Raw genomic sequence first — 5,114 nt, forward strand, 5'->3', positions numbered from 1 at the left:
CCGCACGGCGGCTGCTCCCCTTGAGTCAGACCACGCTCAGAGCCGGGGCACCCGGACCCTTCCCCACCTGTCCCTGGGGACCGCACTCGGACTTCCGCAAACGTCACTTCCGGCTCCCGCCCCGCCCACTCTCGCTGGCCTGTTTCATTTCATTCCCAGGAATTTAGGACCGGGGGGTGGGGTGGGGTGGGGTCGGGGGCGAGCTGATGGGCAGGGCCATCTGCAGGAAATCCGACCAATGAGGAGAGCGCTCGACGGCGGCCATCTTGGTAAAGGAAATCCACAGCGAAGAAGGGGGACTAAGTAGTTAAAGGAACCGACGACCAAGATAACTTCTGTTTTTAGGATGATTTTGATTTTTGGTCGGGGTTTCTGGTCATATAGCTCCTCTGTCACACTCACACAAATCACAAACAATTCCCGCATTCAAGGAAGCATTGCTGATCTAGAGTACCTGGCCAAACTAACCAGGGTTTCTCAATCAGGGGAAATGAACTGAAGTTTTCAGCTTGTTTGCGTTACTTTCTACACAAAATGGATGGTTGGGGGTATTAGGCAATTGCTTGTATTGCCTAGAAGAGAACATGAGACTCATTTTTAACGTGAGAGCACCAATAAAGTTTATTGAACATGAGTGTTTAACCTTTAAGGGTCACTGTCGAAAGCAATGGGGACACAAATATCTGTGCGAGGTCGTTTCTGCCCCTGTGCCCAGCGCAGTATGGCTGCTTCCACCAAATACAAACGGTGGCATATTCTGTGTGTGCTGTGTGGGTGTGTGCATACATGCACAGTCTCTTCCCAAAGGGGTCCTGCAAGCCAGCTAGTCAGTCTGTCTCAGGCGACTTTGTATATCACCTCTGAAACTTTGTGCTTTGGTTTAAAGGTTTAACTCTCTCGGGGATGCTTTACTCCCCTCCAATGTACCTGCCTCTGCTCTTGGGAGCCTCCCTGCAGTTTGTTAGTGATATTAGTGATTACAAGACCTGTCTTTCAAAGTCTCGCTGAAAGCTCTTGCACAGGTGTTCCCTCTTCCACCAGGCCAGCATCCAGATCTCTACTTTTTCTCACTCCCTTTTGTGTATATTTCTCGTGGATTTCTCTGAAGTGATTCTGTGTGGTCATTGGCTTTTCAGACTAATGGCTGAAAGCACTTAGCAGAGTCTTTCCCCCTTACAAGCATAAATATGCATGCCAGGGCTAGGATCCACTGTTGATCTCTTGTATCTTCTGCAGATAACTCTTGGGAGGTAGTTGTAAAGGAACTCTTCTGTGTCTTCAAAACTCTTATTTCTACTAGTATACTGCCTCTTTCCTCTCAGAATGTAAACATAGTGGGTTGAGCCTAAAGGAATTGATGCATTAGGAGTGCTGGTCAGAGGGAGGGTATACAATGCAGGCAGGATCCTGGCAGAAGACAACACAGGACAAAAACCAATCTGGTCAACCTCTCACTCAGTATATATTTCTTGAGCATCTACTATGTGCCAGTTTCTGTTCTAGGTGTTAGGGGTACAGCAGTGAATAAATCCAGCAGATGCATACTGATATTGTGGTAGTACAGACAGAAGCAGAGATAATAGGGAGTGGGGCAGGGCCATCTGCTCTCATTGAGCACATTTTCCAAAAAATAGCTCTTTTTCTGTCTTTAACTTAACAAGTTAATAGATTTTACAAATGTGCTAGATGTTAAGACTCTGATGAGAAGGCTTTAAGAAACCATGACTAGGAAGCACACAAGATAGGGGTGTGCATAATCACAGACAACCACCACACACATGCTGTCCCTGATATTAGAAAGTAAATATGACTAGGTGATGGCAGTTTTTAAAATAATGAGTAAGAGGATATAGAAATATGGGAAGCAGTATCTGGCTCTTTTAGAGAAGGAATTTGTAAATATGGACCAGAGTTTTTGGCATCTGGGGCAAGTGGTCAGCACTCTTGGCTTTATAGGGACCAGAAACAACAAGCAAGAACACCCCAGCCAAGATAAACATCTGAAATTCCTCACTTCCTGATTAACCGGGAAAGTTGAAAACTAGACAGTTTTGTACATGTGACCAAGAAACTAAGGATACAAAAATTCTGTTGGTTCTTGACATAAATGAGACTATTCTACTTGCTCCTGCCCCAAAGACTGAAGGTTAAGCATGGAAGGTATTCTGTCAGCAAATGGCTTCAGTGTCTCCCCTTGTGGGCCAAGGCCAGGCTAGGAAGTGAGGTGCTTTTCCCTTATGGCCATGAACATTTTCCCTGAGCCGTCTTCATAGGACCTCTTGCATACTTTAATATCACAGACTCCTGCACTCTTGCATGCTTATTCCTATCTGCTCATTCCTCTGAAACATGAAGGGAGTCCTGGAAGGCAAAAATTTTATATATAGCATCATGATATAGAAAACAGGCCCAGAGGAACTTTCTGGGGGAGCAAAAACAAGGGAGACTCCAGGCAGACGTCATTTGCCTACTTGCTACTCCTGTGATAAGTGCCATACTTACAGGGGACATCTCATTAGTACAGTAATGACACCCATTCTTACCTACTGCAATGTTATTTTTAAAACAAAAATCAGATACGATTGCTCCTGGGTTTAAAACCCTCCAATTATTTCCATGGCACTTCAAATTAAAAATCTAAACTCCTTACCCTTCTTACAAGTGACTCAGTTCCCTTTATCTTTCTGACCCCATCTACCACTCTTCTCCTTGCTTACTACTCTCTCCCCACACTGTCTAAACATCTGCTCTTCCCGTCAAGACCTTTGCACCGCTGTTTTCTCTTCCTGTTTCCTCTTACCCTGATCTTCACATGGCTGGCTCCATCTTGTCATTCATGTCTCAATGTACATGTCATCTCCTCAAAGAGAACTTTTCTGACCACACACTTTAAGTAGCCACCCAGTCACTCACTATCACTTGGTCTTATTTTAATTCATTTTACAGTCCTTACCACTGTCTGCTATAGTCTAGATTATTTATTGTTTCTCATTCCCTGCCAGAATATAATCTACAGGAAGACAGGAGCTCTTTATGACTTGCTCAGCTCTATTTCCAGTGCCTGGAACAGCTTGCGACCCCAGATGACACTCAATAAAGATTGTTAGACGTTCAAATGTTGTTGAACTAAATGTCATTTCACTTCTCCAAAATGAAATACAGGAATAGGTAGCCAATTATGGTGATAATTGAGATGAACAATAAAAACAGTGGTCCTGATGCTCTTGGGACCAAGTCTTCTCCACAAGATGGTTAATACTAGAAGAAGAAAGCCTCCAAGGCTAGATGCCTTCATTAATTAATCAAATATTTATTGATTTTGTTCATGGACCTATGTCAAGTGATGGACCTACAATAATGAAAAAGAAAAACTCAATAACTGTTTGTTTTTTTAAGGCACTTATCGATGAATACTTACAGCCACCAGAGGGGGGAAAATTTTTTTAAGACAATTAAGGTTCTCAAGGGGATACTAGGTGAGCTTAATGCATTGAGACACTAATACAGCCCACCTTGAACATTACTAGGGAATCGGGGTGCTCTGAAAGCAGAAATGGAATGTGTACTAAAAACTTTGTGTTGTTAAAACTTTTGCTGTAAACCCATTGGGGATATAAAATGAAAAATATAATTTGAAAAGTAAATACTTGGGACGAAAAAGATGTGGGATAAGCTTTTTAAAATCAGGAAAATACAGCAAGTGTACTGGGAACTTTTACACTTGTGGTTTACTACTGCATGCAAATTATGTTCCCTTCCTGTTGGAGATCGAATTACCTGATGAAGAAGTGGTTCCTTGAGAAAAAGGCTACAGTAAAACCAGTAACATGAAGATGAATCTGAGGTTTGGAGCGCCACCTATAGTTTGTTTGCAGACTGGTATCTCACATCACACACACAAAAAAGTCTAGTTGGGAAAATGAGTTGCATGCATGCTTATTCCACCTCTCATGGTGGCCAAATGTCCCTCTACCCATGAGCCATTCAGGTAACTGTGTTTTGCCTTCTTATTCAAAACATAGTCTGAGCAAATACAGACATGAAGCGCCATGTTAGACAGAGGAGACTCAGCCTTGTCTGACCCAGAGTCCTACAAGGGTAGGGCAGATGGGCTCTGCAGCTCTGCTTTGGGGGACTGATAATTTCAGGGCTGTCACATTTAAAATAATCATGTCAAAGGATGAGCAGATTTAAGGAAGATAGAGGCAGTGGCATTGCTTTTTAATTTCCCCAAACCCTCACATGGCATTAGATTAATCCAAACTAAACGCCCATGGGTAGCATTTACCTGGAAAGTAGAAGCCTCAAAGTAAGAGGATGGAGCAGACAACCGCCACCAGGCACAGACCTGCCTGGTCTCAGTATCGTACCAGAGGGAGTGTCAGACAGGAGGAAGCAACTGATGGGCGTGAGCACAGGAGGCCTTCACAGTGCCAGCAGTCGTCACCTGAGAGCACTGGGAGCCAAGTAGAGGACAGCAGCTGAGACTGGAAGGGGTTTGTTTCCAGTCCCGACGTCAGTAAATACAAGGGGCCATGGACAAAGTATAAGGACTGGAGCAGTCTAGGGCTCTATACCTGGCCTAGACTCTATACACTGAGCACTAGAGCTCCTTTCCACGCAGAAGGGACACCCTGGAAGGAACCACAGACACAAAGGGAAAGTGTCTTGAGAAAGTTGAGGAGGGGAAACAGAGCCTGGAAACCTCAGAAAGCAAGTCCCATGTTCCAATACTACATTAAAATAAATACACAAAAGTTCTGGGAAGTTAGAAAGGATTTCTTCAACCTCACCTCCTCTTGTAAAGGTGTTAAAACTGATTGCCCCTAAAAATAAAACTCAAAATAATTGAGATCAAATCCCATACAAAGATAATATGAGAAAAAGAAGGAGGAGCAGAATAGCATCTCCTTCACCAATGTCACAAGTCAGAAAAGACAGGCCCACAAAAGTAAATGAAAATGTTTAAAAACAAACAGAAAACAATAACCTGCTATTTCAAAATGAGCTAAAAGATGTGGAAAAACAGTGTGAAAGATGAAAGAACATGGTGTGGGGGGGGAGGGAATGTGAAGATATTATTTAAAGGGGACAGCATTTCTGTTTGGAATGAT

At 43.4% G+C, this 5,114-nt stretch overlaps 1 protein-coding gene across 2 annotated transcripts in view; it reads right to left on the reverse strand.

Annotated features, from left to right (window-relative positions):
- STAMBP (STAM binding protein) overlaps nucleotides 1-139 on the reverse strand; it is a 28,325-nt gene extending 28,186 nt beyond the window's left edge. The window contains exon 1 of one of the 2 annotated variants that reach the window (XM_006760030.2): nucleotides 68-139. The gene's annotated coding sequence lies outside the window, so the exon portion shown is untranslated. Of the gene's footprint in view, nucleotides 1-6 lie in introns of both variants that reach the window. The other variant, XM_006760029.2, reaches the window with a different exon arrangement.
- Between the last annotated feature and the right edge of the window lie 4,975 nt (nucleotides 140-5,114).

The sequence above is a fragment of the Myotis davidii genome, unplaced genomic scaffold, assembly GCF_000327345.1.
Source record: "Myotis davidii unplaced genomic scaffold, ASM32734v1 scaffold1477, whole genome shotgun sequence".
Lineage (NCBI taxonomy): Eukaryota > Metazoa > Chordata > Mammalia > Chiroptera > Vespertilionidae > Myotis > Myotis davidii.